This window comes from Dasypus novemcinctus, chromosome 2 (assembly GCF_030445035.2).
Source record: "Dasypus novemcinctus isolate mDasNov1 chromosome 2, mDasNov1.1.hap2, whole genome shotgun sequence".
NCBI classification, from domain to species: domain Eukaryota; kingdom Metazoa; phylum Chordata; class Mammalia; order Cingulata; family Dasypodidae; genus Dasypus; species Dasypus novemcinctus.
The window spans coordinates 116,702,849-116,727,588 of record NC_080674.1 but is presented as its reverse complement, the minus strand read 5'-3'; the positions used below and the strand labels follow the sequence as shown (position 1 = coordinate 116,727,588).

At 40.0% G+C, this 24,740-nt stretch overlaps 1 pseudogene; it reads left to right on the top strand.

Moving 5' to 3' along the window:
- The first annotated feature begins 442 nt into the window (after positions 1–442).
- On the top strand, positions 443–1,945 carry LOC101425421 (ubiquitin-associated protein 1 pseudogene; annotated as a pseudogene).
- The last annotated feature ends 22,795 nt before the right edge of the window (positions 1,946–24,740 follow it).

The following is a 24,740-nucleotide window of genomic DNA, read 5'->3' as shown; positions in this document are numbered from 1 at the left end:
TAGTCCAAGGACTTCATTTTACAGAATACAGGCCCATACAAGAGCCAACTTTTACAGAGCATTTATTACACGCCAAGCCCTGTGTCTTAGAAAATGTTATATCACTTAGTGCCTACAATCAATATTATTTCTACTGTACAGATCAGTAAATCAAGATGCAAGAGCTCAAATAACCCTTCCATAGTCACATAGCTGTTACAATTAAAGGGGCTGCATGCTTTAAGAATTACCCTCTGAGGAGAGAAGAATGGACTTTAACATGACAGCTGAGTTACCAGAGGTGGTTATGGTGATAGCCGGGCCTGGGGCAGGCAGAGTTGGATGTGGTGGGGCGCTCACTTCCTAGAGGTTTTCAGCTCAGCAGGCCCCAGCCTGTGCAGCCGACTGGACCAGCACTTTTCAGCTTCTGGGGTAGTGGCAGCAGCAGCAGTTCAGGTTCTAAATGGCTTCTAAGAAGTTGGGTGCAGATTTTCATGGGACTTTCAACTACCTTGATTATGTCCCTTTTAAGAGAGGAGACAAATCAAAACACCAGTTAAAGTTGGTTTACTTATTGGCTTCTACTTGCCTGATTGCAGGTTGTCAGAGAAGTACAGTATGACTTCTCCTTAAAAAAGAAAACCATCAAATGGGCCAAAGATATTAAGAAAAATCCAAGAAGCCCAGCAAGAAACCAAGTGCAAGGCCGAGGAAGCAGAAGTTCAAGTGAATTCTGAGTGGCTCCAAGGATGATAGCAAAATGAGTTTCTCCAAGACTCACAGTACATCCACAATGCCACCACCCAATAATCCCACTTTTGCCAGTTTACAGCATAAGAGCATCCTCTCCCCAAATCAGGTCAGCAGCAGTGCTAGGGCACAGAAAGTTCTCAGTCCACCCCCACCAAAGGCAGATTTCAATCCTGCTGACTTTGACTGTGAAGAGAACCCATTTGATAATCTGGAGTTAAAAACTTTTGACAAGAAGGAAGAGCTGAGAAACATTCTGGTTGGAGTCACTGGACCCGTTATGGCTCAGATTTTGGACAATAACTTGCTCAGAGGAGACTCTGGGTCTGTGTAACAAGATGAGGAGGTTCTAGCATCTTTGGAACAGGTGACCCTGGATTTCAACCCTCTTCACAAATCCAAAGGCTTTATAACCTTACAACAATTGGGCAAATGTGAAAAGATGTCACTGTTTTCCTAAGTGCCCTTGCCTCCTTTCCTGAGGTAGACAATATCAAACCTCTGTCCTTCCCCAAACTTGACTCTGCTGACAGCAATCAGAAGACAGCCGAGCAGTGAACACTTTCCTTAGCACAGCCTGCCTCCACTATGGCGCATTCCAGAATTGCCAAAATCTTCACCCAGAGCAGTGCCAGTGAGCTCAATGGGCATCATACTCTTGGGCTTTTACCTTTGCACTTGGACAGTGGCACAGAAGTGCCAACCCTGTCCCCCTCCTCTCAGATGCCTTCCCTCTCTGTCTTGTCTGTGTGCACAGAAGAATCACCTGCAAATATAGGTCCTATGATCACCCCACCTAATTTCCTAGTGTCAGATGTGCTCAACACTCTCAGACGTCCCTAGACCTATGCTGAATTACAGATGTTGTCCCCCAGCAAGCAGCAGTGTGAGGAGACAGTGGTCAACATGGGCTACTCATATGAGTGTGTCCTGAGAGCCATGAAGAAGAAAGGAGAGACTAATGAGCAGATTTTCAACTATAACTTTGCACATGGACAGCTCTGTGAGAAGGCCTTTGACCCTCCTTTAGAGGAAGGAAGAAGCTCTGGAAATACACCAGTGTTCAGAGAAAAAGATGATAGAATTTCTTCAGTTAATGAGCAAATTTAAGAAAATGGGCTTTGAATTGAAAGACATTAAGGACGTTTTGGCATTACACAGCAATAACTAAGACAATGCTTTGGAAGTCCTCACGGCTTGAGCAGGAGCCAACTGAGACCAGGCCCTGCCTAGGCCCAGCCACAAAACCACCTCCCTCCCCAAGAGGCCCTTCAGAGCCCACCTGTGGGCAAGGCAAAGGGACATCTCCTGGATTTTTTGGGAGAGGAAAGTGAGGTGCTTGCCAGCCTCTTTTGAACCTAGGCTGAGCTGGGGAGAAAGTGGAGAAGACTTTGGTAAGTCTTTTTGCTAAAGAGAGTACAGACTGTTCCTTCCAAATTAAATTTATTTGTATTTTGAGAAGTGTCCTTCTCCCCTCAGCCCACCAGAAACTGTGCTGGACATTCTGGTGTCTGTAAATGATCAGCTCAGACCTGGCCTGGCTGCCAAATGGAGTGAGGGAGAAGGGGTGGAAGAGCCAGACTTAGAGCATCTTCGGTGCTAGAGTGCCCTTCTCCCCGTCTCCCAAGACTGAACTTGAATCCATGTTCAGTGCAATTGAAAGGCTCTTCCAGGGTTTTGTTTATTTTTTTACCCTTTTAGACAAAGTCTCTTAGTGTAATACTGGTTCTGCAATGTCGCTGAGGTACAAAGAATGCCCTTTTCTGTGTGGGACCCTGAGCTTGCCTCTTCTTCCAGGCAGTCACCATGCTTCCCTGTGCCATCCTGTTCCTTAGGGCTTCGTTTGGGCCACAGTGCTCTCCTACCCAGGGTTTTAGAGTCTCTTGCTCTAGGAAATAGTTGTCAGTTTAAAAAACCATTGGCCCCTTCCCTGCACACTAAATGAGGGAGAAGAGTCCACAATTTAGTTGCCTAGTGCTAACCATCTCTTTTCTCCTGGTTGAACAGCCTCTCCCTCCAGTCCACTGCTTTATGATGACACAATGAGTAAAAACTAGTCATAGAAATCAATCCCTTTGGTTTGTTTTTTTATTATGTTGTATATCATTAAAGATCTAAATACAAAGGGTATACAGTCTTGACGAATCTAAAGTAATTTACTAACTATTTTGATTCTTCTGAGAACTAATAAAAACCTAAAACATAAAAAAAAATTATGGCTGCAGCATAAAATGAAACTCCCTTTGTATACTCCACAGCTTTGCTCAGTCATGTTAACACCTGCAGCTTCATGACTGCTGTGGCTCCTTCAGGGCGAGGATCCCCCATGGTCTCAACACCTGTGACCCAGCCCCGTTACCTTAGAAATTGATGTTTCACACTTATTGGTCAAGTTCACTTTCAGGTTTTAGCTTCTTAGTCTTCTGTAATTTGGTTTACTCTTCAGGTTTCTGGTGTCATCCTTCCTAAAAATTTTCTCCTGAAATGAAGACCTTCTCTGTGCTTTCAAGCATGCTGCTAACATGTCTATAGAAAGTTCCACAACTGGGCAGATTGTTGCCTCCATACAAATATCATCCTCATCTTACACTGGGATCTAAAAATGGAACAGCTTGGCAATCAAATATATTTCCTTGGTCAGTTCATACTCCTATATCCACACCATTCATTTCAGACCCTCAAAATTCTCCCTAAACTTCTGACTCTCTCACTTACCTCATTAAATAGAAACTCCCAAATCTGTACACCTACTTGCTCTCAAGTTCCTGTTGTTTCACTTCACTCCTCTGCTACAAGTCCAGTTGTTCCATAGATTCTTTCCATCACATCATAACTCAACATCTCAGGGAATTTTTGCTGACCATTTCCTATTTTCACATTTGGTTTAAAGAGCAGGCCACTTAAACTGCAGCCCATTCATAAGGAATGAATAAACATCCCTGGAATAAGTTATTATAGAACTACAGAACCAGTTAATTCAGGTTTTCATATATAACTGCAAAGTAAAAATTGGTCCCCTTCCTATTGAATGGAAATTAAAACCAAACAACATAAAGCAGCAAACATGCAAGCTCATCTCTGGTTCCTCAGACACAGTACATTGGAGAAGTATCAAATGTGTATTTGATTTATATGGAATCAATAATAGATGAGCCGCTAAAGAAAGAGCAAGAACAAAAGTGAGCACTGAGCAAGGAGCAATTTAAATATTATGAGCAATTCTGCTTGCCAGTCTCTTCACTGTGCATATGACCCACAATAGTGTTGTCAGGGAGGAGAAAAACAAATCCCTGGAGAGTGTGCAATGCCCATCTTCATTATCTCATTCCTCCTCACCCAGACACAGAACTAATCATTAGTGTGAGCATCAGTCATCATGGTGAATCACCATTATTATCATCAGAAGCTGGAAAAAAGATCCAGAATGTATAGTGAGTATTCAGCATTATTGTTTTTCTTCCTTTCTTAAACAATGCTTCCATTCTTTTTATCTTTCTATCCTGTAATTTAAAATATATAGAGTTATATTTTGCATCTGTATCCTTTATTATATCCTTTATATTACTGTATGTCTTACACATGTATACATACATATTGCACAGAAGACAGTATATACCATACCAGGTACACTGTACTTCATGGTTCATCTCAAGGTTTTCTCAAGGATTATTTTGAGAAAACATGATTTTCACTTTACATTTCGATTTTGCAACCCAACCCTTACATAAGCTGCACCCAATTGTAACACAGAGCTATGCTGATTTGTTTTATTATCTAGTAAATTCACCTAAAGGTGTTACTTGATTTAGAAAATCATAGTGGATAGCAAGAATTACAGAAAAACTGGGGAACTTTTTGCTTATATGAAATCGAATAAAAAGAACTTTAAAATACACTTAGAACAAAATGTATAGCTAATGTATTTAAGTTGCTTCTATCCTATTCTATTCATATTCTTAGAATATGAGACTAAATACCCAGTTTTGAGTAAGAAAACTCTGAAATATAAGACAATTCCAAATAAGTAAATGCTATATACTATGTACACCCTAAAATAAATCTCTTATTTTTAATTGGAATTGTATGGGGAAAAAAGGTATGTCCTTCTGTCTTAAATTAAAGATCTTTTTCTCCCACAAATAAGTGTTAGCAAAATGTTTAAATATCTCTTTGTTGGGAATTCAAATTATTACTCTCTCTCATTTTGCCCTGCCCCTTTCTTTCATGTATCTTCAGCATTCTCTCTGAATTAGCTGTTTTCCATCATACTTAATCCTTTCCTGCACTAAAAACAAACAAAACTAAAAGACAAGCAAAAACCTCCTTTGACCCCATGTCCTTTCCTGTCAGTGCCATGTCATCTCACCTTCCTAGCCAAACTTCATAAATTAGCTAAAGTGGGTTATGTTGTTTGTGATTCTGAACCCTGACTCAGCCTTCTAACTGGTCCCAAATTGAGTCCTGCTCCAATCCATTCACCATACACTAAGTGCAGTAGCATTTCTAAAATTCAGCTCTCATCATGACACTTTCAAACTTGAAGTCCTTTTCTTGCTCTCCATTCCTCTCAATATAAGATATGAATTCTGCAACATGGTTTGTGAAGTTTCTACCATCAGATGCCTTCCTGCCTCACCGTTCACAGCTCTTCCTGCTCTTTCACACTTGGAACTCTAGCCCACCAATCTTTCCATGGTCTGTTCCTCAATCTTACCATGCTTACTCTCACATAGAAAGTAACCCAGTCTGGTTCCTCTGGCTGGGGTTCTCCTCTCTCATGAATTTTTCAGAGTAACTCTTACTCATCCTTTACCTCTTAGCTTAAATACCTCTTTTCCTGGAGATCTTCCCCATCATGGCCTCTGTTATGGTTTCCTGCCACATGCTATCATTCCATACCCTACTCATAACACCTACCACACTTGGGATAACTGGTTTAATGTCTGTCCATAAACTCCATGAAGTGAAGACCATGCATGCCTGTCTTATGACTTCCCTTTATCTCCCAGACCTAGTACAGTATCTGGCAGGTGAAATGCATTAGATAAATATTTGTGAAATTAAGAAATGATATTATTATCTAATTATATATTGTTTCCCTTTTAACATGTTATAGATAAACATTCAAGTTCTTAATCACTTCTTCACTCCAAGATTATTTCAATTGTCTTTTATCACTAAAAGAAAAATTTTTTGCAATCCTAGAATATGGAATGTTTAACAAGACTACTCTTAGCCATGAGTGAAGAATGTATTTCAAATTTGTATTCAATAGTCAATCAACAAATATGTATTGATCAGCATTATTCAAATTTTTAAAATGTAGATGAAGAAAGAGACGATCTTGAGATTCCCTTGTTTGTATTTTTTCTCTAAATGATATAGTGAATATTTAAATTATATAATAAAATGTTTAAAGTATTAGAAAAATACTGAAGAGACTTTATTTTTTTAAGATTTATTTTATTTATTTTTATTTATTTCTCCCCTCCCCCAGTTGTTTGCTCTCTGTGTCCATTTGCTGTGTGTTCTTCTGTGACCGCTTCTATCCTTATCAGCGGCACTGGGAATCTGTGTTTCTTTTTGTTGCATCATCTTGCAACCTGCGTCAGGTCTCTGTGTGTGCAGCACCATTCTTGGGCAGGCTGCACTTTCTTTTGCACTGGGCAGCTCTCCTTATGGGGCACACTCCTTGCATGTGGGGCTCCCCTACACTGGGGACACCCCTGTGTAGCAGGGCACCCCTTGCACGCATCAGTGCAGTGTGTGGGCCAGCTCCACACAGGTCAAGAAGACCAGGGGTTTGAACCGTGGACCTCCCATGTGGTAGGCGGACGCCCTATCCATTGGACCAAGTCCACTTCCCTATTGAAGAGACTTTAGATACTACACAGGTGTTGGAGAAACACTTATATGCAAACATTCCAGGCTAGACTCCATGCCAGTGAGCCAGGCTTCTTACCCACCTAAAGTTTGAGAATAGGTTGAGATCACTTCAGCCCCAAGACCTCTAGTCATTTGTTTTACCAGATAAAACTGCATGGGGGTCGTGTGTGAGAGTGCCAGCTATCCTGAAGGAATCTAATTGAAAGAAGCATAGATATATTTGATTACATAAAAATTATGACTTCTGTATGGAAAAAGATTTTATGAATTGTTACTAAACAAATAAAAGATCAGGAAAAATATTTGTAATATACACTCTAAACAAAAGTTTAATAAATGTAATTGTATTTGTTATTCAATACTTTTTTCTAAAGATTTATTTATTTATTTATTTATTTCCCCTTCCCCCCCAACCCTGGTTTTCTGTTCTGTGTCTATTTGCTGTGTCTTCTTTGTCCGCTTCTGTTGTTGTCAGCAGCATGGGAATCTGTGTTTTTTCTTTTTGTTGCGTCATCCTGTTGTGTCAGTTCTCCGTGTGTGCAGCACCATTCCTGGGCAGGCTGCACTTTCTTTTGTGCTGGGCGGCTCTCCTTACGGGGCACACTCCTTGCGCGTGGGGCTCCCCTTCATGGGGTACACCCCGGCATGGCAGGGCACTCCTTGCGCACATCAGCACTGTGCATGGGCCAGCTCCACGCGGGTCAAGGAGGCCCGGGGTTTGAACCGCGGACCTCCCATGTGGTAGACGGACGCCCTAACCACTGGGCCAAGCCCGCCTTGTTATTTAATACTGCAAAACAAATTACCCCAAGACTTAATAATAGCACCTTAAAACAACATATTATTTATTATTTCACAGTTTCTGGGGGTCAGGAATTCATATACAACTTAACTGTGTCCTCTGCTTCAGAGTCTCTCACAAGGCTGCAAGATATGGCCTTTCTACACATGTCTCTTCTGTTATTTTTACCAGACCTGTAGTTGGTGTTGGAGTTGGCATATACTCAGGAAACCTAAATCTCTGGATGGTCCATGTGACAGCCAGGCCCTGAACCTCAGCAGATTTGCAACTCCTACCCTCTGCTTTATTGGTCTACCCTGGCCAGCTAACAGGGAGGTGAAAAAGGTCAACCACCACACCAGGGAGACAAGCGTGCCTACAGCTGCAAGCAGGAGAATTGCATCCATCATCCATGTGGAATCTAAGACCCTCTTGATGTAGAGGGACTGGACATAACCATCCCAGGGTCCACAGGATGGAGGAATAGAGTATGGATTAGAGTGGACTTACAGCTGTTCTGCTGGGGAACTATTGTGATTAGTAATGGAAGAAATTGTATCATTGATATGGAGAAAGTGGCCACAGTAGCTGCTGATGGTAGGGAGAGGGAAGAAGAGATACGATGTGGGGACATTTTCAGGATTTGGAGTTGTCCTGGGTGATGCTGCAGGGACAGGTGCTGGACATTGTGTATCCTGCCATGGCCCACTGGGTAGGCTGGGGGACAGTGTAGACTACAATGTAGACAACTGCCCACGTGGTGCAGCAGTGGTCCAAAATGTATTCACCAGGTACAGTGAATGTGCCACGGTGATGGAAGAGGTTGCTGATGTGGGAAGAGTGGGGTGATGAGGGTGGGGGTTATATGGGGACCTCTTATTTTTTTAATGTAACATTTAAAAGAAAATAAAGAAGAAGAAGAAAGATGTTAGCCAAACTACAGTCTAAACCGATGGCTTGACTGGGAAAGGATCCACCTCCAAACTCAAGTGAATATTGACAGGGTTTATTTTCTCCAGGGCTGTTGAAATGAGTGCCTTGGTTTCTTATGTGCTGTTGGTGAGAGGTTACTTTCAGTTCTTTACCAGGTGGCCCATTCCATCAGTGTAAACACACAAGAAGAGACAATAGAAAATGGCAGCAGGATCATAGTCATAGTCTTTTGTAACTTAATCACGGAGGTGATACTCCACCACTTTGGAGTATTCCATTTTTAGAAGTAAGTCATGGGAAACCAATGTGACTCAAGGGATTGAGTTCCCATCTACCTTATAGGAGGTCTAGAGTTCGATTTCCAGGGGAGCTGACACAGCAAGATGATGCAATAAAAAGAGAAACAAAGGAGAGACAATAAGAGATGCAGCAAACCAGGGACCTGAGGTGGCACAAGAGATTAAGCACCTCCCTCGCACTCTGGAAGGTCCTAGGATCAGTTCCCAGTGCCACCTAAAGAGAAGACTGACACAGAAGAACACACAGAGAGCAGAGAGTGGGTACAAAAACGAGGGTTGGGTGGGTGGGGGATAACAAATAAATAAATTTTTTAAAAAAAGAAGCAAGTCAGTAGGTCCAGTCCACACTCAAAGAGAAAAGATTACATAAGAGTATGAATGCCAGACCTGGGGATCATTGGAAGTCATTTTAGAAGGCTGCCTGTCAGAGTAATAAGAAAAAAAAAGTATTAATTGAGTAGGAAAAAAAACCCCAGTATAAATGTGAGCAAAACATAAGAGCAAATCCAAACGATTAATTTATAGTCCACAAGCCTTTTATTTATTTATTTTTATACCCCTTATGGCATGAATTCATATGGAATAGGTTCCAGGAGCTCAGGCTCCTTTCCACTGGTTCTCAGAAAGTTTTCTTTTCTGGGTAGAGCAGGCCGGTGCTTCAGTTGAACCTAGGTGCCTTTTTCGTTGGCTTCCTTCTTTTTCTGACCATTTTCCTTCACATATTTAAGGAAGCTATTTCGGCTCTTAAGAGTGCTTAATATGCTCAATATGTACATTAATTCTCTTGGCAAAAATCTTGCCCTTAACCTGTTTGCTCACCATGAGGAGAGGTGAAGGAGCTATGCAATAAACAAAACAAAAAATAAAATTGTATTTCCATATAAAACTGTCAGTCCTGAAAAGGCAGGTATATTGGTCAGGGTTCTCCAGAAAAACAAAATCGATATATATATATATGATATTTATAGATAAATTATGTAAATATCAAGAGATTTATTATAGGAATTGGCCCACACAACCATAGGGATTGGCAAGTCTGAATTCTGTAAGGCAGGGGAACTTAACGGTGATGTTGAACTCAGGAAAAGTGGCTGGCTGGAGTAGAGATAGAAATTTTTCTATCTCTACTGGCTACTGAAATACTTGGTTCTCCCTTTAAGGTCTTTTATGGTCTTCAACTAACTGGATGAGACTTCTCTCCTTGCTGAAGGCAATATCTTTTGTTGATTGTGGATGTTATCAGTCAAAGATGCAATCAACTGACTAATGATTTAAACCCATGAAATACCCTCACAGTAACAATCAGGCCAATGCTGGCTTGTCCAAACAACTGGAAATCATAACCTAGCCAAAGTGACACAGTAACTTAACTATTACAGCAAGTATAATTTGATCCCCTTTATATAGAAGATAGATATATATGTGTATTCATTCCTAAAAAATTGCAAGAAAGGAAAGTTACAAAATGCTTATACTGTTTATTTCAATATTGGAAGTCAAAGTAATTTTTACTCTTTTCCTTATAATTTTATATATTCACTTTTTCTAAAAAAAGGAGTTATTTATATAATTGAAATGAAATGAAATGTATATAATCTATTCTATGCTATGAATGTAGAAAGAGCTTGCAGTGATAGACAAGCTGAAGAGAAGGAGGAAGGTCTTTTATTTAAAAGATCGTAAAACTAAAAGAGATACAGACTCAGAAAGGCAAAAAGTCACATTGAGGAAAAAAAGGAGGTTTGATTTGATTGGACCATAGGAAATGTGTAGCAAAGTATTAAAAAGTAAGATTTTTAATGTAGGATGGAACCAGATTGTGAGGGGTTTTAAAGATAGTTCAGACGTTATCCAGGAAGCAGTGGGGACTCATAATTGATTATAAGATGACATGGCAAAAATTTGCTGGAAGATGATTCTGGTCCTGGTATTCTGGACAGAATGGTCAAGAGGGGCCTGGAGATAGGGAGACCATTAATGATTACATAGACTAGGCAAGAGGGCTTGAATGAGTTGTGTCAGGGGAACAAAGGGACATACAGAGCACTGCAAAGGATAGCTTAATTATGGGTTACCTGGCATGGAGATTTTAAGGAACAAAAATATTACAAGCACTAGTCACACTGGTACTCTGTCCTTGCCATTTGCTTGCATAATAGATGCAATAGATGCATTTCTGAAATAAATAAAAATAACACATTGTGTAAGTATAGCCCTTTGTCATTTATAAAGTACTTACCCAACCATTCTCATTTCCCTGGTGTGGTGGTTGACCATCTTCACTTCCCTGTTAGCTAACCTGAATAAGACCAACGAAATGGAGAGTAGGAGTTGCAACTCTGCTGAGGCTCAGGGCCCAGCTGGCACAAGGCCAGTTCAGAGATTCAAGTCTCCTGAGTGTACACCAACCCCAACCCCAACCACAGGTTCAATAAAAGTGATAGAAGAGGCATGTGTAGAGAGGTCACATCTGAGTCCCAACTATCACACTTAAGAACACAAATTCCAAAATAGGGCCTACAGACAAGGCACTGGCTCCAGAGCCATCTGCTGTGACCACAGAACCTGTGTGTCTCCATAGCCCTCAGGAGCATCCGTACCTGGGGTTGTATCTTCTTTGGCTGTCTGGAATCCTGCTGAGGTATGCATAGGCATGACCCCTCTGATGATCTCCCTACTCTTTTTTGAAGAACCTTAGCCATATAAGAGGATCACATATAGGAGAATCACACATATAGGAGAATCACATCCATCAACCATGTGGGAATCTAAGCCCCCTCTCAATATAGAGGTGGAGTGGACATCACCATCCCAGGGTCCACAGAATGGAGGAATAAAATATGGATTAAAGTGGACTTATTGGTTTTCTACTATAGAACTATTGTGACTAGTAGTAGAAGAAATTGTAGCATTGATGTGAAGAAAGTGGCCATGGTAATTGCTGAGGGCAGGGAGAGGGAAGAAGAGATGTGATGTGAGGGTATTTTCAGGACTTGGGGTTGTCCTAAATGATGTTGTAGGGACAGATGCTGGACATTATCTATCTTGCCATAACGTACTGAATGGACTGGGGGAGAGTGTAAACTACAATGTAAACTATAATCCATGTGGTATAGGAGTGCTTCAAAATGTATGTGCCACAATGCAATGAATGTGCCACAATGATGAAAGAGGTTGTTGATGTGGGAGGAGTGGGGGGGTGGGGAGTGGGTGGAGTATATGGGAACCTCTTATATTTTTTAATGTAACATTTTTTTTAATGTCTATGTGTCTTCAAAAAAATACAATTTAAAAAATAAATTAATTTTTTTAAAAAAGTACTTACCCATTTACTGCCTAGCTCTTATCTTTACAACAATCTAGGTTGGAAGGACACATGGTGTCCCCCTTTTACAGTTGAAGAAGGTAAATCTTACAGTGGTCAAGCAAACAGTCCAACTTCATATAGTTTAGCATCAGCCTAAAGATTTCGCCAAAATCTGCTCTTTGAATTGAGCTTCAATGCTAGTATTTGGAAGGCTGAAGTCTTCATAGATTTTGGTATTTTTAAACATGTTTATGATCAGTGATCACATGAAACACTGGAGTGCATTCCATCCAATCAGTGAAAAAAAACAGGACAGTAAAAGGAAACAGGGCATGCTATTCGAGTTTATTATCAACTGAAAATTTGCTTTCAATTATAGGGAAGCATTCCTGACATGAAGTGAAAATTTATTTGTGTACTTTATATTTTGAAATTCTACCAGTCAGTAAAATTCTGCAATAACTATGACAACTGTGGAAACGTTTAATTTTATGTGGAAAATCTTATTCAGAAAGCATTTTTAAAAAGCAGTTCACAGAGTTTTAGTTGTGGCATTATTTTAATAAAATTACATCTTCTGGTAGATAACAGAAGAGATAATTCTTTATCTTTGTTAATTACTACTAGAAAGGAAGAAGTATTAAAGATTTGTGAGGTAACATTACTATTAGCAGAATCTGAGACTAGCAGAACTGGCTAAAAAATATGTGTGTGTGTGTGTGTTGCTCTTCAACTCACCAGAATTGAAAGGGAGTTAACAATTTGGTATTGAAATTTTGCAGTAAAATGACTATAGGATCATTCTAGTAGCTGCAGTACTGAGAAATTATTGTTTCTGCAATATAATGTCAAAATTTGAAAATTTTGTCAGCTAAAAATTTTAATAACAAAATGGTCCTAACAGTGAAATCATCGTTGGATGAGCAGTTCTCTATTATAAACTGACCCTTAGATTGGCCTTGGCTTTGTTGGAATTTAACATAAACACTTGGCCATTTAACACTTTGTGCCCCATGGAACTAGCCAGTAAATGTCAGAGTCCAGATTCCAGCCCAGTCCCAGGCACCTGGTCTGGTGCTCCTCCCACTCAGGCATACTTGCTTCAATCAGTCAGGAAAGGCATAGACACAGGGAAACCTTAGCTATACAAATTATTGTAAAGTACCATTTTTCTTATCATCAATCAGAGTCCTTTCAAAGTCTCAGAATTTATAGTGAGACCATGGTCAATTCAAGTCACACAGAAATATAATTTTTGTGTCCTCCTACAATCTCCAGTTGCCCTTATGCCCAGAGCAAAAAAAAGCCCATGTGTTATGTCAGCATTAACTGACTTGGGTCTGGAAAGAAAGATGATACTAACTTGGAGTTTTAAGCAACAATAAACACAATATTATCCAGAATAAACTCCGACTGACCTAAACTAATTTCTTGGAAAGTGTTCTAGGTATTTTCCAAAAAAGACTAGAGAAATATAGGAAGTTAGCCAGCTTGGCATTGTTTATCTGAAAAACCTGCCAAAAGTCTAGTCTCATTTGCCAGTGTCAATACTCTAGAGTTCAAACATACTCTTGTGCAAGCGCCATTATGTAAGCTAGAAATTAATCTTAATTAGTCATTCTTTGTCCAAGGGTGGGTGCTACAGAATAAAGCCTGAGGTCTTTCAGAACCTCCACCCTTCAAGGTCTCTGATAAAACTATGTTTAGTTGACTTTTTATGCAGTAAGTGAGGAAAGTTCTTGGAAAGCTTTCTTGAAACAGTGCTCAGGGTGAGTGGTATTGGGGACTGCTGGTGGAATCAAGTGGGGTACCAATTGTCATCTTCAGCTCTTTTTCTAAAGATATATACCAAATGCCCTTTTGCATCCAGCCATGGTGGTTTTTGTATCAGTTATTCTCTTCATATCATACCAACAATTACCAAAATTGGAAGTCAGCCTGAAAAGAGCAGTTCTAGCCCAATCTTATTAAGCAATATTTTCATCTCAAGGACCTTATAAATTGAAGAGTTCTGTCTTTCACATCAAGTAACAATATAGATTTGAGGAGAATATTATTCTATTAAGACATTTGAAGACAGATGTCTTAAAATGTGACATGTTTTAGGGGCACTAATCTATCTATATTGTCAGTTACTAGACAATAGAATCTAATCTCCCACTTTCAGTGGAACTTTGGGCAGTCAGTCACCTAAATGGGCCTCAGCCAACTTATTATTATTATTATTACTGAAAGATTTATTTTATTTGCTTCTCTCCCCCTCCCCCCCCCCACCATTGTCTGTTCTCTGTGTTCATTCTCTGTATGTTCTTCTTTGTCCACTTGCAGTCTTGTCAGCGGCACTGGGAATCTGTGACTCTTTTTGTTGTGCCATCTTGCTATGTCAGCTCTGTGTGTGTGTGGCACCACTCCTGGGCAGGCTGCACTTTTTTCGCACGGGGTGGCTCTACTTGCAGGGTGCGCTCCTTGTGCGTGAGGCTACCCTTCACATGGGACACCCCTGCGTGGCATGGCACTCCTTGTGTGCATCAGCACTGCACGTGGGCCAGCTCACTACATGGGTCAGGAGGCCCTGGGTTTGAACCCTGGACCTCCTATATGGCAGGCAGATGCTCTATTAGTTGAGCCAAATCCGCTTCCCTAACTTATTATTAATATCAAGTTGAAGAGATGCAATAGAACTGGTTGTCAACCCTAAAGTTTTGTGTGAATTAGCAGACAAGAGCTTATGTAGCTTACCTTATTGGAGAAGGCCCTTCCAGCACAAACAAATGCTGTATCTGCTCCTTCCTGGCCACTGTCCCCATTTCAGGAATTAGAATAAAAACAATCCATCCGTCTCTTTCTAGTTCACACTCAAAACTCAGAAACCAGAGAAGAGAGATGACAAACAATGGAAAAATATCTTTCTGAAGCAGAGGTCTCATTTCCCTCTGGTTTAGCTTCTTGTCTTGAGCTCTAGGGAATGTGGGAAAAAGATTAAATTAATGATTGACTGAACAGGAATTTTAAAAAGGAAGGTTGGGTTCCTCATGTCAGCCCAGAGATGTTTCCAATTGCTTTTCTACATTCCCCAATGTAATGGGCCTGTGCAAGTTAGGCAAGAACAAAGAAACTGCATGGGAAATCATGTCCTCTTTCAAGTCATGACTACTCAGTAGGCTAACAGAACGACAGAGGCCAGGCAGCCTTATCATAAGTATTCAAAAGGAGAGCTACTTGGACAGAAGAAAAACAACTCCCAATGTCTTATTTCTCAAAATAGTCTATCTCTTATATAACCAGAAACACTTTTCTCCTCCATTTGCTCTGCTTATCTGGTTACCTCTGAAACTGATCACTTTTTCCTTTTCAGTTTTGTATCTTGTTCTGCATCACTTTTCTAACACTAAAGATTCTAAAGTTACAGAGAATAATTTATTTATGTTTTCTTTCTTTTTAAAAAAATTTATTTCTCTCCCCTTTCCCCCAATCCCATTGTCTGCTCTCTGTCCATTCGCTATATATTCTTCTTCATCTGCTTGCATTCTTGTCAGTGGCACTGCGAATCTGTGTCTCTTTCTGTTGCGTCATCTTGCTGTGTCAATTTTCTGGGTGTGCAGCGCCACAGGCCAGGCTGTGCTTTTTTCACACGGGGCAGTTCTCCTTGCAGGGTGCACTCCTTGTGCATGAGGTTCCCCTTTGCATGATACCCCTGTGTGTCATTGCCCTCCTTGCACACATCAGCACTGAGCGTGGGCCAGCTCCTCACATGGGTCAGGATGCCCTGGGTTTGAACCCTGGACCCCCCATATGGTAGGCAGATGCTCTATCAGTTGAGCCAAATCTGCTTCCTCAGAGAGTGATTTATAAATCTCATTAGTATTAAAAAGTTTAAATATCATAGAATTTGGGCAAAACACAAAACTGCTATTCTCAGGATGTATGTGAAGATAAGGATAATGATATAGATAGGACAATGATGAAAGAAACTAGTCATAATAGCAGCTATCATTTATTGTGTACTTCTATGTACTTCAAGGCACCTATGAACAATTTTCATTAGAGCAGTATCTATTAAAAGATAAAAGATATTCTTCAAAGCAAAAGGTTGGGTCTTCTCAAGAAGGTTCCTGAAGGTGTCTAGAAATGTTGATAGGATGTTTTCTTTGCAAGTCCTCACCCTGACACTGGAGATGGAATCATGCAGCTTTGAGTCTTTCAAGAAGTGATCGTGGCAACTGGATGACAGTGAGCCATGGTGAGCATTTCCAAATAGCAGTGCGGAGGGCCTGTGGGAGGGAAGAGCTGACCCAGTTCTGTTGCCATGACCTTATGGGTTTTTATGCCCTTTAATTCAAAAATGGAAGATTAGATAGGAACGTCCACTTAAAAAGGTGGTGATCTGTTGGAGAATAATAGACTTGAACTCAAAGGATGGCCTGTAAGGTGCCTTTTTAGAAGCTGCTAGAAAACAAACACATTTACCATTTTCCTCCACTCCAATGGAGAGGTAATTTTAATAATCTAGAGTAATTTTAATATTAATTTCTAGCATATATCCAGGGCTTACTTTCTTCCAGGATCTGTTTTAAGTCATTTGCATGTACCTTATCCAAATAATACATATGTGATACGTAATATTATCATTCTGTATTTACAGATGAGAAAATTGATGCTCAGAAGGATTGTGTAATATGACAACGTTTACACAGCTAGTATGTAGCAAATCCACAATGTCTAACTCCTGGCCACTCTGCTATCACACTCCTCCTCATATAGCCAAATAATTCCTTTCTTGCTCTACCGCACTTCATTCTGCCCTTCTTTCCTAGGTGCCTCCACTGTATTCTGTGCAATTTCTCCCTCTTTTCCAAATTATAAAGTGATAGTACAATTTTTGGAGAATGTATCCCACTTAAGAAGGTCAGGTTTATACTAACTTGCATACCTTTTATTCTAAATGGAGACACCTTCTCCCCAAGTGAGGGGGGGAGGCACATAAAGTGTTAACTCCTTCCCTTGATCAGGCCAATCCACAAAATATGTGAGAATAAGAAACCCATGTTATTCAACAACCAACCAGTGAGGTCAATTGTAAAAAGTGCACAATAGGTTATAATGATGCCAAGAAGCACTGCAAGAATCAAAACTGTCTCCTACATTATCAGTCTTGCTATTCACCAGAGCGCTGATACTAGGCATCTTATTAATATAGTTCTTGTTGCAGCAACATGGTGGATTGAGCTAACACCTAATCTCCTCCTAATGCAAACACATAGAACAGAATATAGTAGACAAAGTTTAAATCATAGTGGATATCAGAAAAGGAAACTTGTCAGGAAATGAAAAGTGAATTGAATTCAAGTCACTTCTCTAAAGCCCTGATTCATGGACCCAGGCTCTTTCTGGCTCATGGCTCCACTATGTTCATTATGTAATTTCCAAAGTCATTGTAGACATTGTCCCATAATAATGTGACACTGAAGGTAAAGGAGCACAGAAGATGGACTGTGGGCAAGTTTTTTGGGCTAGGCCTAGAAGTGACACTTGTGACTGCAAGGAAGCTGGGGATTGTAATTTCACTGTGTGCTCGGAAAAAGGAAAAACTGGGCTGGGGACTAGCTAGCAGTTTGTGTCGCAACAAGGGAAATAGTCCCATCTTCTAACACTTCTGGAAAAATGGGAGTTGGAGAAAGAAATACAAACTGTTAAAGTCTCAGTCAGGTGCTTGAATTTCAGGAACAGTAGACTGGGGAACTTTTAACTGTGCTAATTAATACTTAAAAGTCTTTGTCTGTGGGCATATTCTCTTTTTTCCTAGATGCCTCTGTACTTCTCTTTAATCAGGGTTAAAGTGTGGTATTCAAATTTGCAGCAGTGGAGTGTACTTTACTCCTATATGCCTAATAAAATTATTTCTTGATCCAGGGAAATCTGTTTCCCCTTCACTACTAATTGGCATGTATTTGCTGCTGTCTGTAAAAACTTATGAATGGATACAAATCAGGAGGTTAAAATATCTGCATATGTTTTTAAAGATGAATGAATTCAAGTGCCAAGGCCAAATCTACTAAATTATAGCCATATCCAATCAGATGAAAACATTAGTTTAATTTTGATATTTTTGAACACTTGCTTAATTTTAATCTCATAGAAGAACTTAATGTGCAAAGCCTAAAGGTTTCTTTGATTTTTTTTTAGTCTCTCCTAAGATCTGAAGCTCATTTGCTAGAGATTCTCAAATCAGAAGCTAAAGAGCAAGAGACAAGAGAGAGTGTCCATTTAGTTCTGTGTACCCTCTTTCTTATCTGGAAGCTTTTAGAAACTCCTCTTTATCCACAGTATGCAGAATCCCTGTCAGCCTCCTCGGCCTCTTCTAGGGAACCTTGCTGCTAACTGTGCACAGAATCACTGTTTTCTTATCTTTATGCTATCTCTCTTCCATGGGGCCTTACCACTGCTTTTCCCTTTGCTAGAAAAAACATCTTTGCTAATTAGCTCCTCTTCACCCTTTAGATACCAACTAACCTCTCATTGTAGGACTCCAGGGAAGCCTTTACTCAACACTTAGGCTAGGTCAGTGCCCTTGTAATATACTTTGCAAAACTGGGTACTTGCTTATAGCACTTTATCATACCTGTAATTAAATAATAAATTATGAATTTGATTGTTCAAAGTTTGTTTCCCCCATGAGAATGTATGCTCTGTGACAGAGGGATCATATCTGCCTTGTTCACGACAGTATCCCTATTTCCTAATTTAGTGCCTGGGTTAAAATGGGCATCATAGATTTTAATTGAATAAATGAATATTGTTTTTATCTATAATCAGCTTGAAAGTCTTACCTGTCTCCCTTTTATAGCTTCTTTTTCAGTAGAAGTCTAGAAGAATATTCCTGTGCAGCTGACAGCATCCAATTCCTTAGTCTCTCTAGTGGGGCTTACTGGCGGCTCAAGCCTATGTGTTCCAAACACAGCACAGTGGAATCTGCAAGGGGAAGCAAGAGGAGGGGCAGGTGTTGTCTTTGCCCAATCACATGGAAGAGGCCTAAGAAAGTTGGCACATCAAGCCTTTCAATTGCCCCTAGAGTACGTCAAAGCCAGGGAAACCCGAGACTATATTGGAGGGCTCTGAGATCCTGGAGATGGAGTCTCTGCCTTCTATGACATTGCTAGTAATGTGCCTGGTCTAATTCCCCAGGATCTTCTCTCTCTACCATGGTCAGTAATGTTGCTCAGCTGGCCATTGCAGTGGGTCAGGTCTGAGGAAAATCACTTCCACTCAATTATCTGAAGGGACTTTCGAATCCTAAGCAAAGGGACTTATTTGATTCTTTCCCGGTTCCATTTCTGTCCTTGCCAGAGGACTGACTAAGAATTTTCTCAAAGCCACAGCTGCAAGGGGTTGTCTCAGGTCAGTGAAAAGGACTGATCCATTCCTAGTAGTGAGACTAAATAAAACTGTAAAGTCAATAAGGTTACATTTTTCACAGGGATCCCTGAGACAACTGCAGGTCATTCAGGGTCACCAGCTAGCTGTCAGTTCCACGTGGTGTGGATCAGACCCAGGATCCCTTATAGCTGGAGCAGAACACAAGAGACCCCCAGGGAGGTGTCCTTTGTCTCATCTGCAGGTGGGTGCTGTGTTTCTGCCCTTAGTTTCCATTAAACTTTTTCATTATTTGGCTTTTATGGGATGACAGATGGATTCTGACCCTTGCTTTAACTGTTTCTGGAGGAATAAGGGAAAAAATTGCACATCTTTTCTGCTAAACTCTCAGGGATGTTTTAAACCAACTTTGTGAGGAGAGAAAGAGCTAGCAAGCCCCTCAGCCAGTAGGCATCCTCTGTGAATACTCACTATTATTTTCATACGTATTGATATTTTATTACATATTAGTATACTTATTATTATCTTATTAATTATGCTTATTACTCTACTCACTCATGTTATAATATACAGTATTATTAGTATCTACACAATTGCTTTTCAGAGATATGTTATTCTAAGTATATTTTATATGTTTTCTCTTCAGTCAACTAAGAAGTTGTTTTTTTTCAACAGCTGAGCAGTAGTTCTAGACCCATCCATTTGGTTGTGATAAGGTGGCTGGGTCTCCTCCCTCTTATAATTACTTTTTCTTTGCATATACCCTTGTCTTTTGTAATCAGAAAGGGGTTGTATACATGTGATGCCCACAATATCATGGCATGTAACTTCTTGAGCAGACAATTGGTCTGAGAAGGATAGGAAGTCTAACATCCTGACTTAATTCTCTTATGACCTTCGCTTTCTATTGTCAGTTTTTGCAAGTCCTGCATTATTAATACATGAGTTTGACAATGTAACCTGCTAACCTATATATACTGTATGCAATACCCATAGAAATAGAAAACTTAAAGAACACAAATTCAAATTCCTTAAAGATTAAGCATTATTTCACAGAATTCCTTAAAGATTAAGCATTATTTCACAGTATATTTCCAATCTCTCTCACTGGCCCCTAGAACCAATTGCCATGTTCGCATAGAGACTGAAGCATAGACTGTCCTAAAATACATGTTTCTCTTCTTGGTCATCGAAAACCAAGGTTTTAGCTGGATGTCCTGCTGCTGGATGCCCTGCTGCCTAACTGAAGACACATTTCTCAACCTTTCTTGCTCTTTGGCTGTGTCACTAATTTTAAGTGTAAATGTATTATACATGTAAAGGGGGTGCAGGACTTTGATCCCTTAGCAGAGAGAGAGACTCCTCCATTTAACAGCCTGGTTCATGGATGTAAGTAGGAGGCTTCCTGGGGCTTTTAAGGACAAGGGCAACAGCTTAGGGATGATGGAATAGAGAACTCGAAGGATCCTGGGCTCCTGATGACTCTGTGGGGCCGCTTTATCAGCTCTCAACTTGCCAACCTTTGTATTCCTTTTGTGTGAGAGAGAAATAAGAGAAATCTACATTGTTTCAGTTAATGTTGTTTTGAGTTTTTCAGTTATATGCAGCTGATCCTCACCCTAACCCAAACAACTGCCTGCCATGCACTTCCTACCATTGATCCAGGGATCCATAGATGAACATAATAAGTATTTTCAATCTATGGCCTTAAGGATAAAATGACCACAGTGAGTATGATGAATTTTCAGAGCAAAAACAATGGCTAAAATTCAGGGAAAAAATAGAGCTCAGAACCATCAACCTTATTTTATTTCTTGCCCTTTCTGTTAAGCATAGGATTATGTAAGTCATTATTCCCCCAGAAAAATTTTCACTGTTCTCTGGAGTCTGTAGCTTCACACCCCTCATTTCCATCCTTGCACCCTCCTACTTGTCTTCTTAGTGCATACAAAATGAAACTGTTTGCAAGCTTCACTCAGTCAAGATTAGAGCAAATTTGCCAACAAAGTTTGGCTCCTGGTCTTGTAGTAAAGAAATGAATGATGGCTTATTTGCACAATTACTAGGTTCTTGAAAGTAATGTTTGTTCAAATAAGAAATTAATTCAGGAAATAAAATGCCAATAGTGTTTATTATAATCATATTGCCAGAACCCTTCGTTGTTTTCCAACTAGCCACAGAAATCTTTAACTTTGTTCTTAATGAGGATTGTTTAAATTATAGATACTGATGTCACCAGCATGTCAGAGAGGAAAAGGCAGAGCCTTCATGTTACTTTACTTCATCAGAATGTGATGAACAAAGAGGCATTTTGTTCTTAAGTATGCTCTGCTACTTTAATATGCCCAACCCATTTTTCCTTTTCTATTTACATAGTCTAAATTAGACACATTCCATAGATAAGTGGATCTACTTAAAGCATAACAAGAAATTACTGTGTAAGGAATACCTGACCCCTTCTGGGGAATATTGACAGTCATAGAAATGTGTTAATTCTCTTGAGTTGAGTTGTTCCCAAATGGTGTTTCTCTCATCCCAAGCATGTGATAGTGCCATATGATTGACAAAGACCACCTTGCTAGAATCAAAAATCTATAAAGAACTAAGCAAGCATGGAAGCAGCTTGGAATATCTTATTTCTGGAGGGAATCACGTCTGTGATTACTTTCATGACTATTCATTCCTAATTCAATTTCTAATACCTCTGAAAGAAATGACAGAACACATGTCACCTGTATATCCTAGGCCACTGAATTGTTCACGTCATTACCATATTGTCAGCTCTCCACTGGTCTTTCCCAATATGGAAAGAAGGGAGAAAAAGATAATTTCCAATTAGAGTGAAAACCAAGGTACAGTCAATTATTGATTATATGGGATGACTTAACTGTGGTTAAGGAGTAGTAGGATCTTTGATATTTTCAGTCCAGCCAATGTCAATAGTCATTATTCAGTCAACACCCAATCACGATCCTTAATAAGATGACTGCTGAGGAGGTGAGGTAACCTCCTGACTTCAACCTGGGCACAGGTTGTGCCATGCTAATAGAATGTGAGAACAGCAACAATGATCATGGGTAACAGTGAGAGCCACTAAGTAGCCCTGAATAGGCACTCCTCCCAGCTATGCATGTGTGGGATCATTTAATCTTTACAACAACTCTCTGAGGTTCTATTATAATCCTGTTTTTGAGATAAATTTGCTGAGACAAGAGACTAAATAACTTGCTCAAAGTCACCCAGATACTAAAGGATACCGGATGTCAGATCCCATGATCCTAATCACTTCACACACTGACTCGGGAGTAAAGCAGGGAAAATTTAAAAAGCAAGTGGGAAAACATTAAAATAAAATGCAATCTTATCCTGCATGGACCTTATCTTTTTTCAGTCTACAGATGTGTTATCATCTGATTAACGGTAGCTCCACACCTAGTGATTCTGAAAGAAATATTAATAGCCCCTCCAGCCATATATTCCACTCAGGACCTTTGAAAACAAATGTGAGTCATGCACTTAGAATGATGTCATCTTGAGATGAGTATCCCTCAGTCTCCTCTCCATCCCAAGTCCAGCCTTTCGAAAGGAACATCAGCATTTGTCATTCGCTGTAAATACTCCCATCCTCTTGAAATATCACTTCACAGACATGCCAAATGCATTCATCTGCTTTTTATATGCATGCTCCACACATTGTACCTTAAAAGTGGTGTTTCAAGTACCTTGTCTTTCTTAGTTTTTATATTTTTACAAATTATTAAAATTTGACTTCTTTCCTTAGCCTAGCTTTGGCTCATTTGATTTTAAGTGGGTACGTTAATTAGTTAAGCCTGATAAATCACCAGCATAATGAATTTGAATCTGGAAACCAGCCTGATTTGAATGCCAAGATCTAAGCACAGCCCCTAGAGACCCTATCTGTGAAGTGCAAAATGCTTAGTAAACATTGTATCTGGTTCTCTCCTTTGCATCATAGATTGTCAGACTCCTCAGGAATATTCTATGACATAGAATCTATGCTAATCTTTTCATTTATAAATAGGGAAGTTTGAATGACATGTCTAAGACCACACAATTTACTGGCAAAACATGGACTCATCCTGTGTCCCCTTGCTTTCTTCTAGTGACCTTCCCACTTGAAAGCATTGTCTCTCTCGGTGGGTTTAGGGACACAGAGAAGGGCTCTTTTGAATTCTGCAAAGGATGTTTAAGGTGGAATGAAGGAAGAAAAAAAAAATCATGTATTCTGGCTCAGGGATCTCTCTAGAATTGTATTGGAGTCAGACTGTGGCCAAAGCTCCAACCTCTCTAATAACAGAAAATTGGAAATTCATCCATTTCCTTAGAAGTATGACTCAAATTACCTCTAGCTTCTCTCTCCTCCATTTCTTTCTCTTTAGTATAGTTGAATGAACACTAGATTTGGAATAAAAATAACTGGGGTATGGTTCTGATGCAGTCTTCTAACAACCTGAGTCCTAGGGAAAACCATTTACTCTTTCTAAGACTTCATTTCTTCATCTATAAAATGGGATGGATGACAACAGCTCTGGCTACTTCAATGGATGATTTCACCAAGAGATCAAATTAAACGATAGATTTCTTTGTCCATGCAAAAATTCAGCAACATATTTGGCATCTACTCAGTGTCAGTTTTGTGGTTGGGTATAGAGAGTCATGTCCTAAAGGACAGAGTCACTGCCCTCTTGGATGTGGAAAACATTTGTAAGCTGTGAAGCACCACATCATTACTATTCTACACAAATTCCACCTCCAGGGGGAAGTTTCTTAGAGGACCTTCCTTGACCCAGTGATCATGTTAATTAAATCTGGGTCCCACACCTCAGAGGCCAAAACCCCTTCAGCCAGAGGAACGAAGACTCAGGTTACTGAAGGAAAGAACTCACACAGATGGAGTCAACACTAAATCCATTCCAAGAGGCTAGCGGGAAACTTCTCAAAAGTCCTTGTGAATGATAATGGGAGGATGGACTGAAGTGGAGGAAGAAGTCATCATCTGGCTTCCTGTCTCAACCATCCTAGTGTTGGCTTCATCTGCTATCTTTTGGATTCTACCTTGCTTCGTGTTTCAGCTTTCAGCTAACACACACTTGGGGACAGGGAAGGGGGTAACAGTGTGAGCCTTCCTAACCATCTCAATCTTTTTTCTAGACATGGGCCTTTTTCTTTTATTAGTTTATCTTATAATACATTGGAGAGTATTTCTCTCAATTCCCAAATGCTCCCAGAAAGATTGTTATTTGGAAGTGCAAGCAGAAGAGCAGGCTTCTCTGCTGTCATATCTCAAATCAGCAAATGAGAGAGAAATAGCTCAGCAGCTATGTGTCTATAACTTACATTCCCCCAGACTTTCTAATCAATGCCAGTCTCCTCACTGCCAACACATCCTCTATAAATTTAGACACTATCTGTT